This window comes from Pelodiscus sinensis, chromosome W (genome assembly GCF_052426305.1).
Source record: "Pelodiscus sinensis isolate ZL-2025 chromosome W, ASM5242630v1, whole genome shotgun sequence".
Lineage (NCBI taxonomy): Eukaryota > Metazoa > Chordata > Testudines > Trionychidae > Pelodiscus > Pelodiscus sinensis.
The window spans coordinates 6,876,545-6,904,204 of NC_143084.1; the positions used below are offsets into that span (position 1 = coordinate 6,876,545).

The 27,660-nt window shown below is 50.5% G+C and overlaps 1 pseudogene; it reads right to left on the reverse strand.

The window, feature by feature from the left end:
- Positions 1-27,660, reverse strand: LOC102443592 (breakpoint cluster region protein-like; annotated as a pseudogene).

Sequence of the window (27,660 nt, forward strand, 5' to 3'; positions counted from 1 at the left end):
CTCTGTAGCTCAAAAGAGTGTCTTTCACCAACGGAAGTTGGTCCAATAAAAGATTACATCACCTGCCTTGGAAAACTGTCAGGCAAGCATGGTGCTGCCAAAAACTCTTGAGATGATTGCAGGTAGCCTAGTTCTGGACAAAAAGGCTAAGTGTCTGTAGCAGATGAATTAAAATATTTAGCCTTTTTACCTGGGACATTACTTCTAGTGACCAGCAATCAGTCATTGTTATAGGCTGGGTTAGCAGGAATCTAACTGTCCTTCTCTGAGGGTCTGAGCAGTGTTGGTCCAAAGACAGTTGCCAGGTTGTGCAGGGACATCTTGTTGATGCTCTCTCTCTCAGCAACCCTAAGAGCAAAAAACAATGGGAAAAGAGGGTGTGTCTACATTCTGTGGCTCAAAGAAATATTCCTATTAAGCAGCTTTATTTTTACCTACTTTTAAGAGGTTTTAGATATAACAAGCAACTATACTACTTATGTCTCCTTCATAGATTGTAAGGACAGAAGGGACCATAGTCCATGTAGTCCACGGGCTGGCAAAATATGGCCCATGGGCTGTGCCAAGCTTCTGGATCCAGCCCATGGCCCAGCAGGAGCCTTTGTCAGGCTCCCTGCCTGCCCCACCCCCACTTGCCACTCAAAGCAGATGGCTTTGGAGGCCATGTGTCTTCTGAGCACTGCCACGAACCGGGGTAGGGGTGGGGGTGGGAGAGACTTCATATGCTGCCCTGCCCCCAGCACAGTCTCCCATGGCAGGCAGCACGTGAAGTACACCCCTGGGCTTGTGGCATTCAGGAGCAGCACATGCCCCCCCTCATCCAGCTGCTCTGAACAGGGGGCTTGACTGAAGGACATGCTGGGCTGCTGGCTGGGAGTCACCTAGGTAAGCGCCTCCCAGCCACAGCCCTGCACCTATATCCCCTCCCAAACCCTGCACCCCCTCCTGCAGTCCTGCCCTGGGTCACAATCTTCTTCCAGATCCTGCACCCCCCTACACTCCTAGGTCAGAATCCTCTCCTGCACCTATACCCCCATATCTCCTCCCAGATCCTGCACCCCCAACCCCTGCCTCAAGTCACAGCCCCCCTTTCACCCAAACTCCCTCCCAGACCCCACACCCCCTCCTGCACCCCAATCCCCAAGCTCCCTTCTGCATCCTACCTCCATCCTAGATCCCACATCTCCTCCGTTAATATCTGAGTGCAGCCTGTGACCACTTAATTTCTTGGTGTGCCCCCCCCCCATCAATAACTATTCCTGACCTCTGATCTAGTCTGGCTGCCTGTGTACCACGGGACATTAGATTTTTCTCATTCTTATTTGTGTTATAGTTGCACTTTGGGGCACTGTACAGTCATGATGGTTTGTCTAAGTACACTAACTAGTGTGACAAAGCTCCTACTTGAACTGGGTGGGTCCTGTGCTTTTAGGCAGATTTGCTTGCCTCAGAGGCTCACAGCAGCCCTCAATTTAGGCACTACACCTAGGGTATCAGCTTGCTGTTTGTTGAGCTCCTCTTATCATTGGCCAGTGGAAGGTATAAAGGGAAACCAAACTCCACAGTCCCGGTGGACTCCCAAATAATACAGGGCTGGGTAAACCCCTTTTCCCCAGCCAGTCTTTTCCCTGAGTGGAAATGGGGAGGTGGGTGTTGGAGGGAACCTGGGCCCACCGTCTACTCCAGGTTCCAGCCCAAGGTCCTGTAATAGCAGCTGCCGATGAGAGTCCCTGACATCTGCTATAAGACAGCTCCAAGACCCCTGGGCTCCTTCCCCAGCACCTTCCTTCTCTCCGGTTCATCCTCCTGGGCTATGTCTAGACTGCAGGCTTCTTTCAAAAGAGGCTCTTTCGAAAGAGAGCGTCTAGACTGCACTGAGAAATTTCGAAAAAGCGGCTTCCTTTTTCGAAAAAGCATCCAGTGAGTCTGGATGCTCTCTTTCGAAGAAGCCCTATTTACATTGAAGAACGCCTTCTTTCGAAAGAGGAACTTTCGAAAGAAGGCGTTCCTCGTAAATTGAGGTTTACCGCCGTCAAAAGAAAAGCCGCGTTCTTTTGAATTAATTTCGAAAGAACGCGGCTTGAGTCTGGACGCAGGGGAAGTTTTTTTCGAAAAAAGGCTACTTTTTTCGGAAAAAACCCTGAGTCTGGACACAGCCCTGGTGTCTACTTGGTGCTTGTTTCTCCTAAACTCCTGGGAGCGCTTTCCTCCATCCTCTCAACTCCTTGTGCACTAACTGCAGAGAAGCCTTTTTATAACTAGTCTCAACTGGTTCTTTAATTGGCCCCAGGTGTTCTCATCAGCCTCACTCACTTGACTTTCCAAGCCTATTCAATTAGCCCCAGGTGCTCAACTGCTCTGATTCTGCTAGTTCTGGACTAGCCCCTGCTAGTTACCCTGGGAACAGAGATCTCCTCAGTCTGAGGCTAATGTACTTCCCTTTCATTACTTTTGTATTCCTCCAAACTGACCCTGTCACTCTAGATGTGTGGATCCTGCTGCCATTCTGTTTTGTAGTGTGTTTCAATCGACCCCCATTTCAAAGTGTGTGGCAGCAGAGTCCACAAAGACACTTAGTGCACAGCACATCAGCGTGGGGTAGATCTACACCCCAGCTATGTAATATACCCAGATCTCCTGGGTACATAAAAGTAAGTTACTCACCTTATGCAGTAACACCGGTTCTTCAAGATGTGTGTCCTCATGGGTGCTCTACTGTTGGTGTTGGGACGTCACGGCACCACAGCTTAGAGTTTTCAATAGCAGTAGCCGATTAGTCCGCGCATGTGCAGTGCCTTGTGGCATTAGCACCAAGCACACGGCCCGACCCTCCTTGGTTACTCGTCCACACCCAAGTAGTTAGGTACTCCGAACTAGAGGGGAGGAGGGTGGGTCATGGAGCACCCACAGGGGGACACATCTTGAACTGTTACTGCACAAGGTAACTAACTTCCTTTTCTTCGAGTGATGTCCCCACGTGTGCTCCACTGTTGGTGACTACAAAGCAATGACCGATCAGGAAGGTGGGCTTCGGAGTCACCATTTAGCGGCAGAAGACAAGACCAATGAAGTATCAGACAATGCTGTGAGTGTGACATGGTGACAGATGCACCAATTCCATAGTCTAATTGCTTCGGTGCATAAGGAACAGGATCGATCTCCTCCCTGCCTGTTTATATAGAACATGGTGGTCATGTTGCCTGTGAGGATATGGACTGTTAGGCTGCAGATACTGTGAATACATGCAGGTGTTCCGCACCGCCCTGAGTTCTGAGAGGTTGATGTGCAGTGTGGACTCCTGTGGTGACCATCTGCCCTGTGCCAGCTGGTGGTGTAGGTGTCCTGTCCAGATGATCTCCAGTACCCACTGGTCTGTTATAGAAGCCCATTGGTGGTAAAAAGAGCGTACACGGTGGACAAAAAGATGGCATTGGTGTGGAGGCACTGAGACAGTGGGGAGATCAGGCAAACCCTCAACCAAACCTTCAAAACTATTGTTTTGAAGTGTGGGAGGCGTTTCTTCTGCGCTTGCAACTTAGAGATTGTAATTGAACCCCCTATGTTGAGGGTGAGTATAGGGAACATCCCTCTGTTTGTGGTAAGGAGCATATCATCTGCGTCAATAGGGTGGTACGGGAATCCTTGCTACTGTGAAGCACCTTATCAGTTTTTGACACAAAGAGTTTGTCCTTGTTAAAAGGCAGATCTACTTTGCCCTGAAGCTCCTTTGGGACCCCAGAAGCCTTTAGCCATGATGCCCTACACATCACAATAGCGGTTGCCATGGCACGAGCGGCAGTATCAGCAACATCTAGAGAGAATTGTAGTGCTGTACGGGCAATTGTGTGGCCCTCTCGTGCCTTAAGTATTGGGCATGTCATAAGCTCTGCCAGCTTTGAGTAATTGTCAAAGTCACAATTCACCAGTGTCACGGGGCGCTCCGCTTGGACCAGCTTTGCCCCTGTGAGTTATCTTCAGCTAAAGTCCATCTAGTCCGGGCATTCAGGCCCAGGGCCTAGTTCACTACATCCCAGTCAGTGGGGTAGTGGGGCCCAGTGGCCGAGTCTATAGCACCCCCTGTCCAGGGTAACTATGGCTCAACGGTCGAGTCTATAGTTCCCAATAAAGGCTCCCCTCTCTGGGGGGCAAGGAAGGGGGGGGTAGGGGGGCCCAGGCCCTCCCTCTCCACCAGGCCCCAGCCCAGGGCTCTATCAGTGGTAGGTGGTTCCTACCACTGGCTTGGCAGGGAGTTCCCCCCGAAACACACAGTCTGTTGGAACACCTCCTGCTCCCCACCCTGGGCTGCTTCCTACCCCAACCCCCTGGCTGGCGTAGTCCCCACCTGTGTAGGTGGATGCTGCTGCATCGTTGTTGGCTGCGGCTGGTGAGGCGGCTGCAGCTGGTCCGGGGGGGGGGGGGGGGGGGGGGTGATTTCTCCGGTGCTCCAGTAGGAGCTCCTTCCCCTCCGGTGGTCAGCCCCAACTGAGCTGCTCCACCAGCCTTTATACTGGCCCTGCAGCTGGAGCATGCCCAGCAGGGCTGCGGGGGAGGGGCCTTCTCAGCCCAGCAAGCCTGGTTAACCCCTTCACCACCACTGCAGGGTTGGTACACCCCGTCACACACCCTCCCGGCGCCTCTTCTTCCTCATTGGCACTTATGCGGGAGCAAAAGTCAGCATTAGCATGTGCTTTCCTGGGCCGGTGCACCACCTGGAACTAATACAGTTGCAGTGATCAATTCCAGCGCATAATCCACGCATTTGAGCCCTCCATGCTGTGCAGCCACTTAAGTGGGGCATGATCTGTCACTAGCATGAAAGTGTTCCCCAGGAGATAATACCGAAGGGCCTCAATAGCTCATTTCACCGCTAATGCCTCCCGCTCTATGGTGGAATACCTGGTCTCGATAGCGAACAGCTTGAGGCTCAAATAGAGGATAGGGTGCTCTGTCCCTTCCAACTCCTGGGAGAGCACTGCCCCTAGGCCCACCTCCGACACGTCCATCTGCAAAATAAATGGTTCTGCAAAGTCTGGTTGGGCGAGCATGGGCTCCCATGTCAGGTAGTCCCGCAGAGTCCAAAATGCAGTCTCTTACTCTACCATCCACTCTACCTAGGGTCGCTGGGTCTTTGTTAAGTCGGTTAGAGGGGCGGCTAAAGTAGCAAAATTGGGTATGAATCAACGGTAATATCCCACCAGCCCCAGGAACTGCTGTACCTGCCTCTTCATAGTGGGAACGGGATAGTCCCTCAGGGCCTGTACTTTGTCCAGTAAGGACTTCCTCCTCCCCATGGTGTACCCCATATAGATCACCTGTCGATGCCCCAGGTGGCATTTGGCTGTGATGCCAGCCTCCCCCAGGGTTCTCAGGACCTGGTCGAGATGGTATAGATCAGGGGTGTCCAAACTTTTTTCAAAGAGGGCCAGATTTGATGAAGTGAACATGCGCGAGGGCCGACCATTTTGCCTGACATTCTTTGAACCATTAAAATTAAATGCAAATTAACTATTTTATGCAAAGTTTATTGCAAACGGCATACTTTTCATTTCGTCACATGGATGACAAATCTAAACAGGTGTTAAATCACTCTGCCTTTCATATCTGAAGGCCAGACGAAAAAAAAAAATCCAGGAAGCTGAAGTATGTCAGGAACATTGTAAAGTACATTACATATTATTGGTAATAAAGGTTGTCTGTCAACTTTTAAGTTCAAAAAATATGAACAGGAACATAACACCAAGTATACATGTTGTGTCCAAATATATTTATAACTGATTTAGACCAACTGACATTAACTGAGATTTTACAATGTATTCATCTCAATACATATGGATTCGTTGGGGGCCATAAAAGATAGGGGGGCTGTATTAAACCGGAACACGGGCCGCAATTGGCCCGCGGGCCGGACTTTGGACATGCCTGGTATAGATGGTCTGACCAGTTCGTGCTACAGATGATGATGTCATCGATGTACACTGTGGCGTATTCATTGTGTGGGCCTAACACCTTGTTCATGAGCCGCTAGAAGGTAGCGGTGGCTCCATGTAACCGAAATGGCATTACAATAAATTGGTATAGCCCGAAGGATGTAGGGAACGCCGTCTTCTCTTTTGCCGTGGGGGTTAGTGGGATCTGCCAATATCCTTTTGTGAGGTCTAGCATTGAAATAAACTTCGCCCGCCCCAGTTGCTCCAGCAGCTTGTCTACCCGGGGCATGGGGTACGCATCGAACCTGGAGATGGCATTAGGGACTAGCACGATCGGGCTCCGCCACTCACTCCGGGATTCCTCCACCACCCCTAGCATCAGCATCTGCTCCAGTTCTCTTGCACTGTGTCCCACATTTTCCAGGGAATTGGGCAGTGGTGGTCCCTCGCCTTCTGGCCTGGAATGGTAGCAATATGGTGGTTGGTGAGCCACGTCCTCCCTGTCTGGGCAGACAGGACCTGCGGGAATTGAGCCTTCAGATCCTGTAGCTGTTTTCACTGCTCAGGTAGGCCCAGGTCCACCGGGTGGGGGACTTGCGAATCTCCAGCTTGTGGTCCAAGCTCGGGTTCTGAGGGGTATGGGGAGATCATCATGGCTTCTCACTCTTTCCAGGCCTTTAAAAGGTTTACATGATATGCTTGCCGGGGCAACCGAGGGAGACCCGTGTGTATCTCATAGTCCACCGGTCCTAATTTCCGGGTTACCTCGAAGGGACCCTGCCACTTCGCCAACAACTTGGACTCTGCTGACGGTAGCAGCAGTAATACTCGGTCCCCAGGCTTGAAGGTCTTCACCCTTGCTCCCTTATTATATTTGTGGGCCTGCTTCACCTGGGCCCTCTGTAAATTTTCTCTAGCCAGGTGTCCCAACTCTTCAAGGCGTTCTCTCCATTGCAGCACATAATGAAGTGACCCTTGGGTGTGGGTCTCCTGCTCCTCCCAATTCTCTCTTATGAGGTCCAGCACCCCTCGAAGGCGCCTCCCATATAACAGTTCGAATGGCAAGAAACCTGTCAAGGCTTTGGGAACCTCTCTTACTGCGAAGAGTAGAGCGGGCAGCCACTTGTCCCAGAGTCGGGGATCGTCCTCAACGAATTTCCTCAACATGGCTTTTAGTGTCTGGTTAAAACGTTCCACCAGTCCGTCCGTCTGGGGATGGTACACAGAGGTCTTCAGGGCCCGGATGTTCAATAGTCGGCGCAACTCCGCCATGAGTTTGGAGGTCACTTTAGTCCCCTGGTCTGTTAGAATGTCTTTCGGCAGCCTGACCCTCGCGAACACCTTCAGGAGCTCGTCCGCTATAACACATGCTGTCGTGGCTCACAGGGGGATGTCCTCCAGGTAGCATAGTCTACCACTACTAAAATGTATTTATTCCCACTCAAACTCCTCTCTAAGGGTACGTCTAAACTACATGCCTCTGTCGGCAGAGGCATGTAGATTTGTTTTTTTGGCAAAGGCAAATGAAGCCGCGATTTAAATGATCGCGGCTTCATTTACATTTACATGGCTGCCGCGCTGAGCCGACAAACAGCTGATCAGCTGTTTGTCAGCTCGCGCGCTAGTCTGGACGCTCCCCTGCCGACATCAAAGCCCTTTGTCGACAGCCCCGGTAAACCTCATCCCACGAGGAATAACGGGGCTGCTGACAAAGGGCTTTGATGTCGGCAGGGGAGTGTCCAGACTAGCGCGCTGAGCGGACAAACAGCTGATCAGCTGTTTGTCGGCTCAGCGCGGCAGCCATGTAAATGAAGCCACGATCATTTAAATCGCGGCTTCATTTGCCTTTGCCTATGTGTCTAATCTACATGCCTCTGACGACAGAGGCATGTAGTCTAGACACAGCCTAAAGGCCCAGACCGATGCATTCGAATGGGGTGCTCACCACGGGTAAGGGTACCAACGGAGCCTGTGGGATGCCTACTGGGCCGGTCCTCTAGCACTCTGGGCATGAGGCACAGTAATCGCTTACCTCTCGATGGATCCCCAGCCAGAAGAAACGTTGGGCCACCCTCTGCAGTGTCTTCTCGCGTCCCAAGTGCCCAGCCCAGGGCACAGCATGTGCCAGGTGGCTTAACGCTTGTTGGAACCTCCAGGGTACCAGCAGTTGGCAGCCTTGGTCTGCGGATCCTGCACTATTCGGTACAATAGGTCACTGTGGATCTCAAACTGCAGCCCTTGGACTTTGGGTCGCAGTGGGCTCACCCCTCGGTTGCACCTGTCCGGCTTGCTCCCAAGCACGGCTGAAGGTCTGGTTGTTTTGCTGTTCCTGCAGGAAATCCCCTGCCCAAGTCTAGCCCTGCCTGCTGGGGGTCAACCGGCGATCCTGGCCCCCAGGGCTGCGGCTTGGTTGCCCTAGGAGCAGCTGATGTACCTTCTCCCGAATTGTCTACCGCCTAGCCAATGCCATTCAAGGGGGTTGGGGTTCTTCACCCCTGCCAGTGCAGGAACCCCGATCCTGCAGGAGGTTCGTAAAGCCTGGGCAGTCCTGCCCCAGGACTACGGGGTAGGCCAGTTTTGGGGCTACCACCACCTGGCAATACTCCACGTGTGACCCAATCTCCAGGGACACCCCCATTGTGGGGTAGACTCTCTCATCCCTGTGGATATACTACAACTGCATGGTTTTCCCCCACCGGGCCGGCTTCCTAGCCAGGCACTCCCGGATTAGGGTCTGGCTGCACCCCGAATCTACCAGCACCGTTGTCGGGACCCCATTAACTTTGACAGGGACCGCTATCTTCTCCCAGACCCTTTTCCTGGCCCATGACCCCACCACTAACACCTGCCCATAACTGCAATCTATGAAGGGACCGTCCCTTTTAAAATGGCCCTCCTGGCTGCACTCGTAACAGTGGGCCCTGATTTGCCCTGTCAGATGGGGTTTGTGAGGAGGTGTTCGCCGCTCCTGAATCTGGCTTGGTTCTCCCTGGGCAGATGTGTCCCTTCTGGGCTCTCTCCCTCGGCCTGGCTTGGGTGGTTGGGGCAGCTGCAGTCGGGGTCGAGGCGTTTCCACGTTTGCCTCTCCATTGGGCCCGAGCCCAAGGCCCTATCAGTGGTAGGTGGTCCTCACCACTGGCTTGGCGGGGAGTACCCCCCAAAATGCGCAGAGTCCGCCAGGACACCTCCTGCTCCCCGCCCTGGACTACTTCCTACCCTGACCCCCTCACCGGCATGGTCCCCACCTGTGCAGGCAAATGCTGCTGCATCGTCATTGGCTACAGTTGATGCTGCGGCTGACACAGCAGCTGCATCTCCAGCTGGTGTGGCGGCTGCGGCTGGTCTGGCGGGGGTGGTTGCTCTGGTGCTCCAGCAGGAGCTCCTTCCCCTCTGGTGGTCAGCCCCAACCAGAGCCTTTATACCGGCCCTGCAGCTGGAACATGCCCAGCAGGGCTGTGGGGGAGGGGCCTTCTCAGCCCAGCAAGCCTGGTTAACCCCTTCACTGCCAGTGCGGGGTTGGTACACCCTGTCACAGCCAGCAATGCGGAGTAATTCACAATCCTAAACTGAAGTGTGGTAGAGGAGTACATCTTGTGGGCAAAGAGGTCCAACCTCTTGTGGTCCTTGTCCTGGGCCGCTGACTTGAACTGTGGAAGATTCGCTCTGTGATGAACCGCCTCCACAATGAGGGAATTTGGCTGTAGGTGGGAGACCAAGAAGTTCATGTCCTTAGCCTGGACAAAATCCTTCCTGTCAGCTCTCTTATTGGTTGGGGGCGGGGGATGAAAGCCAGGGTCTGCCAGATCTCCTCAGAGGCCTCCATTATGGCCTCATCGATAGGTAGCGTGATCTTCACATGCAGTGTCGCCTGGAGGATTTTCAGGAGTCTCTGTTACTTCTCCTGTACTTCCTGGAGAGGACCCTCCTGGCTAGTGGCCACCCTTCTAAAAAGGTCCTGAAATTGTTTTAAGTTGTCCGCTGGGGATGGATCAGTGGGACTTACTGCCTCGTCTGGTGAAGAAGAGAAGTTATCAACCAAGGAAAAGCGGCGAGGAGTCCTGTGGCACCTTATAGACTAACCAAAGTGTTGGAGCATAAGCTTTCGTGGGCAAAGACCCACTTCGTCAGATGCATGTAGTGGAAATTTCCAGAGGCAGGTATAAATATGCAGGCCAGAATCAGGCTGGAGATGACAAAGGAGGATGTTGCCATTCCTAATATCTGATTTGTGTCCATTGATTCTTTTACGTAGGGACTGTCCAGTTTGGCTGATGTGTATATAGCAGTGGGGCATTGTTGGCACATGATGGCATAATATATTAGTAATATATTAGGATTAAACAAAGACTGTGAATGGCTAGCTAACTACAGAAGCAGCTTCTCCTCTCTTGGAATTCACACCTCCAGATCAGCTACTAGAAGTGGGCCTCATCCTCCCTGATTGGATCCACCTCGTCATCTCCAGCCTGATTCTGGCCTGCATATTTATACCTGCCTCTGGAAATTTCCACTACTTGCATCTGACGAAGTGGGTCTTTGCCCATGAAAGCTTATGCTCCTACACTTCAGTTAGTCTATAAAGTGCCACAGGACTCCTCGCCGCTTTTGCAGATTCAGACTAACACGGCTCCCCCTCTCATACTTGACAACCAAGGAAGTGTCTGGATGGTCTGGGTCAGGGGCCTCCTCCTGGATTTGGCCCTCTTCCTCCTCCAAGTCTTCGGTGGGGAAGACTGTGAGCTGGTGAAGTTGGAGGGGGTCTCTTCGCCAGAGTGGATGGAGCAGTAGACGGTTGTTGGTATGACATCCATGGATCTCATGGTGACCACTGCACAGGATAGTGTGGTGGAGGGCAAGGCTATCATGCTTACCACAGTGGCTGATGGGCTCGTCGAGATCTGTCCCTGAGAGGTGGAACATGACTGGGTAGGAGAGGAGTGCTGTGCTGAGAAGACACTCCTATGGTCATTGTCATCAAAATCACTGTGCTCTGACAGCACTGGAGACCTGGGAAACTCAGGGGAACCTCACAAGGAACACTATGCTGGTGATGGCTCTCTCGCTGCTGTGCCAGGGTGGTGAGACTGCTCCATCCCAGTTGGTGCCGAAGCACCGCAATCAGCTCTCTTTGGTGCTGGACGTTCCGCAGCCATGGTCCTGTCCATTGGTGCTGTGTGAAGAGGTGGCAGTGGCATAGGTGCTGGTGCTGGAGATGACAGTTCTGGGGCCGGTGCCTTTGTTGGAGCCGATCCCCTGGCCAGTGCCAATGTTTTTGCCAGTCCTTGTGATTTCGCCCTTTCCTGCATCTTTGCTGGTGCTGACGCTTCCCAGGAAGGTGCCGTTGGATGAGACTGGTGCAACTTAGAGTGTGTGCTTGTAGAGGCACACGATGCCATGGTACCGGAGGTACCTGGTCTGTCTCCCTTACTGACTTTTGGAAACAGGGTGGCTGATAGGGATCTCGCTGGAGACCCTTCTTTTGGCGGATCCCTTTGTCAAGGGAGAGCCAGCCTGTTTCCTGGGTGCCTTAAATGACTTGTATTGAGGCCTGGGCGACTGTTGTGGCTCCGAATGCTGGAGTGCCTTATCAAAGAGCAATATCCTCAGCCTCAACTCTGTCCCTCCTGGATGTAGCGGTGAGGCTGCAACAATGGTTGCACTTCTGAGGAACATGAGCATACCCCAAGCAGAGAATGCAGGAGGTGTGCCAGTCCAAGACAGGCACTGGGTCGCGAGGCATTGGGCCGCGACGTGTCACACTTCTTAAAACCCAGAGAACCCAGCATGGTACCCCAAAACTGGTGCTTATCTGTGGTCTCTCTTTTTCCATTCTTCCTCCTCTTTTTCATCTTTTTTTTTTTTTTTTTGAGGGGGGGGGCGTTTTTTAACTAACTACACATGGGGATTAAACTCGGAGAAAAAAATGGTGGGAGTAAGGGAGTGTGAGGGAAGGAGGCCCCGTGATCCCTTTCCTTCTTTTTAAAAAAAAAAAAAGCAAGTAATAACTGGAAAGTGAAAGTAAAAATAACCGACTAACAAGCTTAACTAACTAACAACTATTTCTATCCTGACTAGAAAGCAAACGCTGAGGAGAGAACAGAGTGCCATCAGTGACTGAGGGTGGTAGCGAAGAAACTGAGGAGGGTCGGGGTGCTAAGGCATGAGTGCCATGAGGCACCTACCACACATGCGAGGCCCAACTGACTACTGCTATTGAAAACTCTGATCTGCGGTGCCGGGATAACCTGACACCAATAGTGGAGCACCCAACAGGGACATCACTTGAAGAACCACCATAAGACCACCCTTGATCTCTACAGAAACATTCCATAGTGTGAACACACATCAAATACATGATTTTTTTTAAATTAATTTTTAAAAAGAAAACACCGTGCATGTAATAAACATGCTCATTTAATGAATACTTAGGTGCTCTGAGCACTGTACCGTAATCTTGTTGGAATTACAAACACACCACAAACACCATATAATAAAGTCCCCCTGAAAAAATGACAAATAAATAAGACCAAAAAAGGCCTTTAAGTGAGGAGGAGGATAAAGAAGACACCTAACTGAGTGACAGCAATAAGCACCTTTGAAAAAGGAAGCTTTATAGATGTTAAACGGTTGGAAGGACCTATGCAGCTAGGAAGTGAATTCCATATGGGAGGTCCCATACAGCAGGGAGCAATTTCGTGCTAACACAAGATGTTGTTGGAATTCCTAAAAGACGGGTGGTGTTAAAATGCAAATACCTGGTAAGACAAAGATACTTTGAACATGGTCAAAACTTTTAAGATTTAGCCCATTTACTATGTTCAATTACTTAGTTCACTTGAAAGTGTGATTTTTTTTTTTTTTTTTTTTAATGGAGATATTATGAGTGTGCTTCACGTTTTCACTGGGCTAGGCTGTGAAGAATTTTCTCATCCCTTCCCTGGGTACAATTTGTAACAGCTTCAGTAACTGAGCATGGAAAACAGGACTTAGCACATTACCAAAACTATTTTACGTGCGTTACTCAATACAGAGTAAATGAAAATCAGTGAAGGTGCTCTTTGAGTGACATGGCACAGCTCCAAGAAAGGAGCACCTCTCTCCATGGCACTTGAAATTGATTTACACGTGAAATGCACCTTTATAAGGGGGTCTGTGTTTACCTTTTTAAATGGTCCAGGAGGAAAAGGAATGTCATGAGGTTGGGTTCTGGAAGCGAGAGCAGTAAGTTCAGCATGCAGCTTTCCTTTGCAACAGGGTCTGAAAGTGCTATGGGAGGAGAGAAAAAAAATACAGAAAGGGAACGAGAGCTTTACTGACTATGGGTATGTCTACACTACCACCCTAGTTCGAACTAGGGTGGTTACTGTAGACAACCGAAGTTGCAAATGAAGCCTGGGATTTAAATATCCCGGGCTTCATTTGCATCTTGCTGGGCGCCGCCATTTTTAAAGCCCCAGTAGTTCGGACTCCGTGCCCGCGGCTACACGCGGCACGGAGTAGGTAGTTTGGATTAGGCTCTCTAATCCGAACTACCAGTACTCCTCGTGGATATTTAAATCCCAGGCTTCATTTGCAACTTTGGTTGCCTACATTAACCACCCTAGTTCGAACTAGGGTGGTAGTGTAGACATACCCTATGTAACTACATGAGAAAATGTGGGTGATGCTTAATTTGCTGTAATTACATTATGGAGACAAGAGGCTCCGAATTCAATCCAGGCACCGCCTCACTCCACCACTGAATTCAGTTCTCTCCTGTTAGACAGATGATGGAGAATCCTTTCCTCTGTGCAGGAGACCGAACACAAGTGCATTCGAGACCCAGAAGAGTAAGGCTACGTCTACACAGTGGAGCTATTTCGGGATACCTCTGGTATCCCGAAATAGCTATTCCGCATCTTTTGAGAGCACCCATTATTTTGAAATATAACTGGCTCACTATTCCAACATCCCTCTAAACCTCATTCCAGGAGGAGTAAGGGACGTTTCGGAATCGTGATTTATTTCAAAATAAGTGCCGTGTAGACAGTGCCAAATTTTGAAATAAGCTATTTCAAAATTGACTTGAAATGAGCTATGCAATTTGTGTAGCACAAATTGCGTCGCTTATTTCAAGCTACAGGTGCAGTATAGATGCACCTTGCAATGCCTCCCTTCTGGGTCAACACAGGAGATTACAGCCCATCCCAAACCAGATTTATCTCCTTTTGGAAACTGAATAGGACAGATACAATTTTAGACAAATAGGATTTCTCTTCTCTTAATATGTAGGCAATATCCATCCTAGAACTAAGGTCTCAGGAGCAGTCTCCTAAAGAGGATCGTCAGTAACATTCAGCACATGATAGATTTCTTCTATTACACACCAATACCCTCAGCAAAGTTGGGGTATAGTTCGTCTGTAAAGAGGGGTTCAGGCAGTTCTCTGAAGTATAATTTTAATGTCCCTGCAATGGCGTTAACATCCATCTCGCTCATCATCACGGACACATCTTTGTTGTCTGTAAGAGAAAGCAGGGCGACATATAAACACACAAGGTGGTGGTCCTTCAGTCATTCCTATTATTGTTCTCTTTTTTGGTTTCCCTTTGTTTATCCTTTATTTATCTTCTCTCCCTACCCAAATAGCTGATGTTACTCACTTGTAGTCACTTTGCTCAGGTTGGTTGCTGAGTTCTCCATTTATATTATCCCAGTGCCACTTAATAGTTACAATGTGACCACTTTTCAGCTAGACCCCCAGTACAGTCAGGATGACATCTAGGTTTCTATCTGCTCTGACAGGAACACAAGAAAACAAACTCAGCTTTACTCAGAATTGTTTCTATTAATGCCAGTGTCATGGGATGGATCCAACACCCAGAATTCAAGGGAGTCTTTACATTGTCTTCAATGAGACCCAGACTGAGCGCCATGAGAGGCTGAGCCAGTGTCAATTACATGCTTTTCATTGTCCTAATATATTGTAGAATAATAACATTCATGTCCCTGTGGGGAAAATCAAATAACTCCAATTGTGTCTAAGGGGGGACACTGGAGGAAATCATAACTCTCTAAAAGAAAACTGCTGTAAGGGTTAAAAGTTTTCCAGACCTCTCTCCCTGTATCAGAGTGGAATCATCTAAACTCTAATCAAAGACCCTTACAATGCCTATCTCAAATTCATGGAGACTCCTAGTCTGTCACAAATTATCATGTAAACTCTTATCTTTGTTACAGTTTGCCTTGTAAGACTACTCACTCCACATTCTCATGTGCCTTTGTTGTGTAAAACTTACTTCTAGCACTCCTGGTGTGAACAGAAGTCTCAGAGTACTTCTGCTGAGACTTTGATATGTTAAGGAAAACAATCAACAACTGAACTGTCTAAGCATTCTGTATAAAGGATCAAAAAACCTGTAACTCAGGGCTGACTGCTACTGCTCTGCTGCCAGCCTGCATGCATGCATAATAAAGTTTTCCCTTCTAGATTTCTCTCCTGCCTCACTGATTTGACTTCCAGCCTCAGACCCTTCTGGGGGCTCTGTACCCCAGGGGAATGAGATTTCCCCCTCATCCCCATCTGGAACTCTCTAGTACAATAAACTCAAACACCCCTTAGCCGCTGGAAGCTTACAAGAAGTAGAAACTTGGACAGATGACGAGGGAGGAGTATAAATATATTGCTCCAGAATGCAGGGGAGTAATCAGGAAGGTGAAAGCACAAATGGAATTTCAGCTAGCAAGGGATGTGAAGGGTAACAGGAAAGGTTTCTACAGGCATGTTAGCAATAAGGGGGTGATCAGGGAGGCCCTTACTGGATGAGGGCGGTAACCCAGTGACAGACGATGTGGGGAAAGCTGAAGTACTCAATGCTTTCTTTGCCTCTATATTCACGGACAAGGTCAGGTCCCAGACTACTGCACTAGGCAATGCAGTATGGGAAGGAGGTGGACAGCCCGTGGTGGGTAAAGAACAAGTTAGGAACTATTTAGAAAAGCTAAACGTACACAAATCCATGGGTCCGGATTTAATGCATCTGAGGGTACTGAGGGAGTTGGCAAATGTCATTGAGGAGCCTTTGGCCGTTATCTTTGAAAATTCGTGGAGATCGGGAGAGATCCCAGATGATTGGAAAAAGGCAAATGTAGTGCCCATCTTCAAAAAAGGGAAGAAGGACGATGCAGGGAACTACAGACCAGTCAGCCTTACCTCAGTCCCCAGAAAAATCATGGAGGGGATCCTCAAAGAATCCATTTTGAGGCACTTGGAAGAGGGGAAAGTGATCAGGAATAGTCAACATGGATTCACAAAGGGCAAGTCATGCCTGACCAATCTGATTAGCTTCTATGATGAGGTAACTGGCTCTGTGGATATGGGAAAGTCAGTGAATGTGATATACCTTGACTTTAGCAAGGCTTTTGATACGGTCTCCCACAATATTCCTGCCAGCAAGTTAAGGGAGTATGGATTGTCTAAATGGACTGTAAGATGGATAGAAAGCTAGCTAGACTGTCAGGCCCAATGGGTAGTGATCAATGGCTCGATGTCAGGTTGGCAGTCAGTTTCTAGCGGAGTGCCCCAAGGATCAGTTCTAGAGCCGGTTTTGTTCAACATCTTTATTAATGACCTGGATAAGGAGATGGATTGCACCCCCTTCAAGTTTGCAGATCACACTAAGCTAGGGAGAGAGGTTGAAGGGCAGGGATAGGGTCCAGAGTGACCTAGACAGATTAGAGGATTGGGCCAAGAAAAATCTGATTATGTTCAACAAGGACAAGTGCAGAGTCCTGCACTTGGGATGGAAGATCCCAAGCATTGTTACAGGCTGGGGACCGACTGGCTAAGTAACAGTTTGGCAGAAAAGGACCTGGGGATTACAGTGGATGAGAAGCTGGATATGAGTCAACAGTGTGACCTTGTAGCCAAGAAGGTGTAGGTTGCATTAGGAGGAGCATTGCCAGCAGATCCAGAGAAGTGATTATTCCCCTTTATTTGGCACTGGTGAGGCCACATTTGCAGTATTGCATCGAGTTCTGGGGCCCCCACTATAGAAAGGATGTAGACGCATTGGAGAGGGTCCAGCGGAGGGCAACCAACATGATTAGGGGGCTGGAGCACATGACCTATGAGGAGAGGCTGATGGATTTGGGCTTATTTAGTCTGCAGAAGAGAAGAGTGAGGGGGGATTTGATAGCAGCCTTCAACTTCCTGAAGGGAGGTTCCAAAGAGGATGGAGAGAGGCTGTTCTCAGTAGTGAACAAGGAGCAATGGTCTCAAATTACAGTGGGGGAGGTCCAGGTTGGATATTAGGAAAAACTATTTCCCTAGGAGGGTGGTGAAGCACTGGAATGGGTTACCTAGGGAAGTAGTGGAGTCTCCATCCCTAGAAGTTTTGAAGTCTTGGCTTGACAAAGCCCTGGCCAGGTTGATTTAGTTGGGATTGGTCCTGCTTTGGGCAGGGGGCTGGACTCGACAGTGTCTGTGATTTATCATGGTATGGCAAGGCATGCAAAACCACCATTTCAGTTCCAGGGGGAAAAATAATCACCACATTTCTCAATACAAGAATCCAATCCCTTAATACCTCGGGTTAACATCCGTCACTGGAGGACATTAATAAAGCACATAGCTGGGGTAAGAGGATACTCCTTGCACCAAGGTCTCTGCTTCTTCATGCTTCCTGGGCTATGCAAGATTAAAACAGCACAATAACCTGAAAGGACACTCAGGAGATCATAACAGCAAGGAAAACCTCAGGAGCAAATACTTACTGACTTCAAAGGCTGCTTTCAAAGCTTGGATATCAATTGCAACCCCAGAGACACGCTAGATGCCCACCTCCTCCATTCCATGGCGCTCTATCTCCTCCACACACTGGCGCACAATGTAAGTAACCTTTGATCTCTCTCTCCTTGAGAAAAACCAAGAGGAAGAGTTCAGGACAGCATAGGCAGAAAAAAAACCATGGTCACCAGAGTGACATTAGGCACTGGATAAGATGAGACTGCTTGAGTGAAAGGAGCTCTAGACCAAGATTTTCAAAAAAGGACTGAGTGAGCACTTACCCTATAAAAATCCACCCCTTTGAAAGTGTCTCAAATTGGGCACCCAGAAATGATTGAAGACACCCTAAATCCTAAGACCTCCTAAATGTTTAGGAGGTGCAGACTAGCACAGTGGTAAGGATGAAACCTTGCTCTATGTTAGAGGTTTACTTAACCAAATCAGCAATCAGCAAATAGCTTCACAAAAATACTGACACTGTACCAGCATCTTTCTATAGTCCAAAACGGTTAGAGGGGGGAAAATATCCATTTAGGAAGTTCTGGGAAAAACTTGTCCTGGCTGGTATAAAAATGGCAGAGGATACTGGTTATTATGAGCAAATTATCCCAGTTTCAAGGTTTAGGCTATGGCTACATTGTAGTCTTTTTCCAGAAAAGCTTATGCAAATGAAGCGTGGCATGGAATATTGCTGTGCTTCATTTGCATAATTAATTAGCCGCCGCTTTTGCACAAGAGGCTTTTGCGCAAAAAGGAGCTGTGTAGACAACAAAAAACCCCTCTTGCGCAAGAGCCGTTCTTCCTCATTTTTTTGCACAAAAGCCTCTTGTGCAAAAGCAGCTAATTAATTATGCAGATGAAGCGCAGCAATATTCCACGCCACACTTCATTTGCATAAGCTTTTCTGGAAAACGGCTACAGTGTAGCCGTAGCCTTAGAGTTGAGAACAGTCAGAGCCTGTGTCCTTTATAGTGAGACTACGCTCAATGGTGACATTCACATCTGTGCTCTGAGCCAACAAAAGGCCCACACACTGTACAAGACCTACTTTAGTCATTTTGTGTAGACCCTGAGCTGGTTCTTTTCACAGGGGGTGAATTCATTCTCTATCCCAGTTTAGGTAAATTTAGCAGTTAATTTCCCCTGAGAAATTAACTTCAAAAAGATCTCGCCAAACTGAGTGATTGGGCAACAAAATGGCAAATGAAATTTAATGTGGATAAGTGTAAAGTAATGCACATCGGGAAAAATAACCCCAACTATACGTACAGTATGATGGGGGCTAATTTGGCTACAACAAATCAGGAAAGAGATCTTGGAGTTATCGTGGACAGTTCTCTGAAAACGTCCACACAGTGTGCAGCGGAGGTCAAAAAGGCAAATAGGATGCTAGGAATTATTAAGAAAGGGATAGAAAATAAGACCCAGAATATCTTACTGCCCCTGTATAAAACTATGGTACGCCCACATCTTGAATACTGTGTACAGATGTGGTCTCCTCACCTCAAAAAAGATATTTTGGCCTTGGAAAGGGTTCAGAAAAGGGCAACTAAAATGATTAGGGGTTTGGAACGGGTCCCATATGAGGAGAGGTTAAAGTGACTGGGACTTTTCAGTTTAGAAAAGAGGAGACTGAGGGGGGATATGATAGAGGTCTATAAAATCATGAGCGGTGTGGAGAGGGCGGATAAAGAAAAGTTATTTATTAGTTCCCTAAATAGAAGAACTAGAGGACACCAAATGAAATTAATGGGTAGCAGGTTTAAAACTAATAAGCGAAAGTTCTTCTTCACACAGCGTGTAGTCAACCTGTGGAACTCCTTGCCAGAGGAGGCTGTGAAGGCTAGGACTATAACAGAGTTTAAAGAGAAGCTAGATAATTTCATGGAGGTTAGGTCCATAAAAGGCTATTGGCCAGGGGATAAAATCGTGTCCTTGGCCTCTGTCTGTCAGAGGCTGGAGAGGGATGGCAGGAGACAAATCGCTTGATCATTGTCTTCGGTCCACCCTCTCTGGGGCACCTGGTGCTGGCCACTGTCGGCAGACAGGGTACTGGGCTAGATGGACCTTTGGTCTGACCCAGTACGGCTGTTCTTATGTTCTTATGAGAACTTATCTGGTTTCCAGAACAGCAAGACTTGTATGCATCACACAATAGCTGGATTCTCATGTGATCATATGAAAACTGTCCATATAGAACTTGTTTATTCTCAGTAGCTGCTTTAACTTCTGTTTTTGTAGAGAGGTTATGAATTGGTTCATTTCTGCACATTCAGTCCCATGAAAACTCTCCTGTAGAGGAGCTACAGCCTTATAGAGAAGTAACTTTGGTGAGCAGGCAATGCTATCAGGTCATTCAAGGATTCCTATGCAGCTCTTGGACAAATAGCAGTATTGCTATCAAGTTAATAATTCCATGGGGAGGAAGTACCAGGTCTCCTAAATTACCTAACCATGAACAAACAGGTTTCTTCTGGCAAATGATTCATGACAAAAGATCAGGGGTTAAAATAATACAAATTGCTCCAAAGAACTTGAACATTTCCAAGCATGGAAAGGAAATACTGTGGTTCAGTAACTTTGGAAATTTATGACCAAGTCAGCCAACTACAAAGGAAAAGGGGCAGGGTGTTTCCGGAACATGGCAGAGTGATAGATGTTGAAAGTAAACACACTGGCTACGTCTAGACTGGCATGACTTTCCAGAAATACTTTTAACAGAAAAGGTTTTCCGTTAAAAGTATTTCCGCAAAAGCGCGTCTAGATTGGTCCCGGAGTTATCGTTATAATGATGCGCTTTTGCGCAAAAGTGCGTCTACATTGGCGGGACGCTTTTGCGCAAAAGCAGAAGCCCGGAACCATTTTGAAGAGGGCAAAAGGGCACCAGCCCTTTCTGGGGACGGGGGCTGGAGCTCCGTTCAGACACGTGCTTAAAGGGATCTCCCTGCACAGCCGTTTCTCTCCTGCTGCGTGTGCTAGGACCTCTTGCAGGGACTGACAGCCGTAGCAGTTTTGGTGGTTGCCCTCTGCCTTTTGGTCACCACTGCCTTTTACCACTTAGTGCCTTTGCTTGGTTTTTTTTCATCTCCCTTGTTTTTTCTGCCATGGAGCCACGGGTGGCCATGTGCCTGCTCTGGCCCCTGCCGGCCATTTTGGAGTGCCTGCCGCTGGTGCTCCAGGCTGCTGCCCTCCTGTTCCAGGACCTGGAGGCGCAGGTCACTTTGGACTCCCTCACCAGGGAGGTGGTGGCGTCCCTGTGGCATCCCCACTCCAGCGTGGAGAGGCCACTGTGGAGACTGGACACCAGTACGGACTGGTGGGACCGGCTGGTCCTGGGGCAATGGGACGACCAGCAATGGCTCCGGAACTTTCGAATGCGAAAGCGGATGTTCCTGGAGCTGTGCGCCTGGCTCACCCCTGCGCTCCAGAGAGCCACCACCCGGCTGCGGGCGCCCATCCCCGTGGACAAGAGGGTCGCCACCGCGCTGTGGAAGCTGGCCACCCCGGATAGCTACCGATCAGCGGCACAGCAGTTTGGGGTGGGCAGATCCACCGTCAGTGTCGTCATGATGGAGGTAAGTCCTGGGGGAGTGGGGTGGGGGGAGGGTGCTGCACTCCATGCCCAGGGGTAGCCAAGACTCCAGGCTGGGTCACCCAGGGGTTTGGGCCATCCCTCCCTTGCACAGGCCTGCTGGTGGGGGGGAGGGGCCGTAAGGCAAGGGGGCCCTGGTGTGTGTCTGTGTGAGCACAGAGAGCATCGTGGGGGGGGGGGCAAGGGAGCGCACACTCACCCTGCCTTATGTGATGCGTTCCCTTGTGTTTCTCTGCACCCTTCTGCAGGTCGTCCACGCCATCAACGACGTCCTGCTCCCAAGAGTCATCCACCTGCGCGATGTGGATGCTACACTGGCCGGCTTTGCTGCCCTCGGGTTCCCCAACTGTGGGGGAGCCCTGGATGCAACCCACATCCCCGTCCGGGCCCCGGAGCATCGAGCGTCCCATTTTATGAACAGGAAGGGGTACTGCTCCATTGTTCTCCAGGCCCTCGTGGACCACCGGGGCTGCTTCTTAGACGTTTATGCGGGCTGGTCCGGCCAGGCACACGACTCCCACATCCTCCGGAGCTCCAGCCTGTTTTGCAGGCTGGAGGTGGGCACCTACTTCCCTCGGCAGGAGTTTACTGTCGGGGATGTGCCTATGCCCATATGTGTCGTCGGGGACGTGGCCTACCCCCTGCTGCCCTGGCTAATGCGGCCCTACATGGGGTGGCCAGACCAGAACCAGGCCCGGTTCAACGACCACCTCAACTGGGCCCGAAATCCGGTGGAGCTCACCTTCGGACGCTTGAAAGCCCGCTGCCGGTGTTTGCTCACCCATCTCGAGATGAGTGAGCGGAATGCCACGGAGGTAGTGGCTGCGTGCTCCACAATGTTGTGGAGCGAAGGGGGGGGCGCCTTCCTCCCCGCATGGATGGCAGCCGAGGGCCAGGGCTATGAACAACCCCACACAGTTGCCATCTGCCAAGCGCACCAGGATGGGGTGTGCATCCGGGAGGCCTTAACGGACATGTTCACCCAGGCCCCATAGTAGGGTCACCTCGCTCTCCCTTTGCAACTCCCTCCCCTCCCCTCCCAATAAACACCAAACACAAGTTTTGTTTTGAACAGAAAAAACTTGTATTTTTTTTTATTTACAAGGGGGAGAGATGGAGTAGAACTTGAACCGGGAGTGGGAGGAGATCTTGAACTGGGAGGGGGTGGAGCTACTCCTCAGAGGGGTGGCCCCTGCGAGCGCTCCTGCAGGGGCAGACCTGCACATGGGGGGCAGGCTGCACGGGGAGGTGGGCAGGAGGGGCCATTGCAGGAGCGTGGGGCAAGGCAATGCCATAATGTATGGCATGGCCAATGTGGGTGGTGAAGGTGGCGATTGAATCCCGCCATGCGGACACACTGGGCCTGGAAGCTGCCCCAGGCCTCCTGGCACCACTGCAGGTCCGCCTCCACGTGCCGAGTGCTGGCTGCCTTGACGTGCTCAACGGCCTGCATGTGGCGCCGAAGGAGCTGGTCCCAGTGGTGGAGCCGCTGCCTCGGTGGTTGGGCAGCTGGGGGTGCTGCTGCTGCTGCAGGACTAGAGGGTCCCCAGCTTGTGCTTGGTCCCTCTGCAGGGAAGAGAAGAAGGGATGGGTCAGGCAGGCAGCCCAGCCACTGTCCCCACACCTCATGCCCTCCACCCCTGAGCCCAGGTGATACCACAGTAGTGTGGCTTGGGCCCACTCGGTTATCCCCCTGCCCCCCGTGTTGTATGTTTGCATACAGGACCGCCCCTGGAGTAGGGTCCTCCTCCATGTATTGTAACCACCGGTCTGTGTCCTGGCCCCGTGGAGGGCGGGATGGCGCTTGTGTTGTGTTTGGGCTAATCAATGGTGCTTGACAGGGAGTGAGATGCATCCCCACACAGTGCCTGGGAGCACATCTGGCAGAGGTGGTCTGGGCTCTCAGATCCCCATCACGTGGGATGTCTCCTGGACGGAACCAGGAGAGTGACTGAGATGTGTCCCATCCTTGCAGCAAAACTCAGGCGGCCCTAGGGCCGGCCCGAGCGCTTCCCCCTTCCCCCTCCCGCTAGCCCTCACACACGGTAGCCCAGGGACATGTGTGGCCTCAGTGGGGACTCCCCTCGGGGGGCCAGCCAAGGCACCGGGAGCAGGCAAGGGGCTCGGTGGGGGCCAGGCTCACAGGGCTGTGACGCTGCGGTTTTCCCAGGAGCAGCTGGCTGTACCTCACAGCCAGGCATGGGGCAGTGTTGCCGTTCTGTGTGCTGCACCCTTGCGGAGGTGCGGGCTCTGGCCTGAGTCTCTGGGGCCCTGGCTGGTTCCAGCCGGCATCCACCCTTCCCCCTGGTCCCGCCGCATGTGTGTGAGCAGCACGGTCCCAGGCGTGCCCTGCAGCTGCCTGCCGTGACCACATCCTGCTTGGTCACCAGGCTACACGTGGTTGCACGTGCTACTTGCTGCCTAATGCTACACAGCGTGCAGCTCACGTGGCCTGAGTGACGTGCTGTCCCCCTCCCCTCCCCGGGTGCCTGGCTCCCCTCCCCCGCCCCCTGCCCTTGTGAGTGCAAAGTGTGACACTCACCAGTGGATCCTTGCCCGGCCTCCGAGGATGCACGGGAGACATCGGGGCTGCCGGAGGGGGGCCTGCAGGGTGGCAGTGCTGGCCTTGTCCTCCAACGCACTGCTGATGTCTCCTTCCCCCGCCTCGGTGGTCCTGGTGACCGGGGGGGGGGGGGGCACATGCTGGCTGGCCCAGGATAGTGTAGAGCCATTGATAATGGGGGCAGGTGTCGGCTCCTGCCCCCTGGCCCGGACGTAGCCCAGGCGCAGCTCTTTGACTTTAGCCCGGAGTTGCTCCAGAGTCCGGGCTGGATGGCCCTGCTGGGCGAGCGCCTGGGCCATGCAGGCAAAGATCTCCGCGTTCCGGTGCCGGGAGCGGGTCTCGTGCAGGGCCTCCTCCTCCTGCCAGAGGTCCAGGAGGGCTTCCAGCTCCCCCGGGGGACCAGAATGGGGCCCTTCTTTTTCTGGCCCTGGGGGCCTCCTGTGCTGGGGGTGCGGGTGGCTGATCCCCACCTGGAGCTGCCATCATGCTTGGGGGGGTGTCTGCTGGATGGCAGGGGCCACTTGGCAGAGCTGTGGCCAGAGGTCTGAGAAGGGCTCCTGCCTTGTGACCTCAGCCTGCGTCCGAGAGCTGATTGCGGGTACGGAGCCTCCGAGCGTCCACTAGGGCTTTTTTTCTGTTGAGCTTGCTTTTGCGCAAAATGTCTTAGCTGCCTGTCTACACTGGCCCTTTTGCGCAAAAACATTTCCGCAAGAGGGCTTTTTCCCCCGACTGGGAGGCTGTGTCTAGACTGGCCAGTTTTTTCCGGAAAATCAGCCGCTTTTCCAGAAAAACTTGCCAGCTGTCTACACTGGCCGCTTGAATTTCCGCAAAAGCACTGACTTCGAACTGTAAGAAATCAGTGCTTCTTGTGGAAATACTATGCTGCTCCCGTTCAGGCAAAAGCCCCTTTTGCGCAAAACTTTTGCACAAAAGGGCCAGTGTAGACAGCTCAGATTTGTTTTCTGCAAAAAAGCCCCGATCACGAAAATGGCGATCGGGGCTTTTTTGCGGAAAAGCGCTTCTAGATTGGCCACTGATGCTTTTCCGCAAAAAGTGCTTTTGCGGAAAAGTGTCCATGCCAATCTAGACACTGTTCCAAAAATTTTTAATGGAAAACTTTTCCGTTAAAAGCATTTCCGGAAAATCATGCCAGTCTAGACATAGCCAGAACGTCAAAGCATTTGAGCAGGAAGCACTGATTTCAGACAGTAGATTGTCAGTGCTTTTGCGCAAAATCAAGCGGCCAGTGTAGACAGCTGGCAAGTTTTTGCGCAAAAGCAATTGCTTTTGCACAAAACCTTGCCAGTCTAGACGCACCCACTGGGTTTCCAAGCAAGAGTGTGAGTGTGTGTGTGTGTGTGTGTGTGTGTCATGGTCCTGAGGGATGGCCAGCAGCCTGGGGACTAAGGGGTTAACTATGTCCCTGTACCTAGCCAGATAGCATTCAGTCAATAGAAATGCAGATAGCGATTTCAAACAGAGGAATTTTGGGGTTTTCCCTCCTTTGTCTGAGCCAGTTTGCACTCTAGATACAGAGGGAGACAGAAGACATGTCTATCTCCAAGAAAAAGACTCTTCAAAATGTTAAGTAGGGTAAAGTTTAGATAAATCTGTGTTATTGTTTTCTGTTGTGGGACTTTGGATCTGATATCTGTACTGTTAGAAATGGGTTTCCTCCCTTTTGTAACATAGGGTGTGTCTAGACTACTGAGTTTTGTCGACAAAAGTGGACTTTTGTCAACAAAACTATACCTGCGTCTACACTACCGCTGAGTTCTGTCAATGCTGGTAAACCTCATTTTACGAGGCATAACACCTTCTGTTGACAGAGTTCTGTCGACAGAAGGTGTTATTGCCTGTAGGGTTGCGTCTAGGCTACAGGGTTTTGTCGACAAAGCACCTTGCTTTGTCGACAAAACTGAATGTGTCTAGACGCTCTGTCGACAGAAGTTTTGTCGACAGTATCCGTCGACAAAACTTCCGTCGACAAAACCCCTGTAGTCTAGACGTACCCTAACTTTTGAGCCCATGGGAAAATTCCCCATGAGTTTATTAATTGGTGGCTCTTACCATCTAGCCAATCCAACTATGCTTGTAACAGGAGTATTGTTTTGATAATAAAAGTTCTTTCTTTCTTTACCTGGTATTGGTTCAGTTCTGTGTCCAGGAAAATCTCTGTGGGATCTGCATGCCTCTGACTAGAGGGCAGCAACCACAGACTGCAGTTTATATTTTCTCTTTATTTTTCAAGCTCTTTGGAGAAAAGAGCTTGGGGTACTCTGGGGTTGGTTTCAAGTGTCCACTGCTGTTTGTGGGTTCAAAAGCACTTGATGGTGGCAGCGGATTTTTATCCCCAAAATCTAGGTTTTTAGGATTTTGGGGGGAAGTTTTATATCAAAGCCTGCAGAGATAAGGTTTTGGGGTACTTTTGTGGGCCCCCACTTCTGCATTTATCATGCCAGAGTAGGGAATCAGCCTTGACAGTGTGTTGCTGTCTTTGAGGTTTTTTTTCCCCCTATGCACAGGATGAAGCTGGGAAAATGTGAAATCACTCCTGTCTCCAGAAATTGCCATCTGTTTTAGTCACACAAGGACAAGAAAGTATCTGCATACATCCATTCACTGAGGGTGTAAGCAGGTGCAGCCCCATTGGCCTATTGTGTTTAAAATAAAACAATGGAGAAAAGTGTGAACCGACAACTCACTTGGTGACAATGGCAATCTTGACTTCAAAGACCCCAGTCTGTATAAGAGATGGCATTCTTTTCAGACTAAACTCCTGGCTGGTAAATTTCACCAACAGTTTCACTTCAACCTGCAAGGACATGAGTTGGTACTTTTCAAAACAATACATGTTTAGTTTTTCAAAATGTTACCATGAAAACCAGAGAGAATAAACCTGATACTCAAGGTCAAGCAAAAAAGCAATGGCAGTAGTTTGTACTCTGTACTTACTCCATTCATCTCAATGAATGTGCGTTGCCAATCTTTATCCTGTAACACCTATGGCTCCAGCTGAAAAACAGGGAAGTTGCCTGTGAGTTTAGAATTTAGTTCAGAAACTAAATCAGCCATTTTGAAAAATCTGTACAAGTCTGCATGGCAATGCTTTCACCACTTACTCCTATTTCCACAGGGGAATCAGAAAAACCATGAGTTTCACTCATGCACAGTGCTGCACGCAAAGCAGGTCTGGGTATGAATCACATGTATGTACATAGAAATTCCAGTGTCAAATGTGCTATAGCTACTGAAAAGCAAGGGAAACCTCAAGAGAACTAAAATGCTCTTCCAAAGGCCATGTAGGTGGATTTACAATGAAACATACCATGCCCTGGCACAGGGACCTCTGAAATACACAGGGCCCCTGGGGGGGCAGGGTGGATGGCTGCAGCTGCCTGCAGTGGGGCAGGGGATGGATAGCCCACAAGCGGCACAGCTGGCAGAAAAAGCTGCACTTTTAAGCAGGAAAGTGCTGCTTCTCTCCTGCAGCTGGCTGTGTGGCTGCCCTGCCCCCTCCTCCTGAGTCCTCCAGTCCCTGTAATGTTGCGCTGCTGTTGGCTGCCACCTGGGGAGGGGTGGCTGCCTGTAGGCAAGGGGGAGAGCGGCTGGGGGATGGAGATCCCAGGGCGGGGCAGGGCACTCAGGTGGCGGATGGAGCTGTGCCTCCCCTCACCTTTAGCGGGAACACATTTGGGTCTCTGCCCACTTCTCCGGGCCAGCCAGCACAGGGCCACTGGGGCACCTGAAGCTGTCCTCCGCGGCCATGGAGATCTTCATATCTCTTGTCAGTCTTCTTCAGCCCTACCAT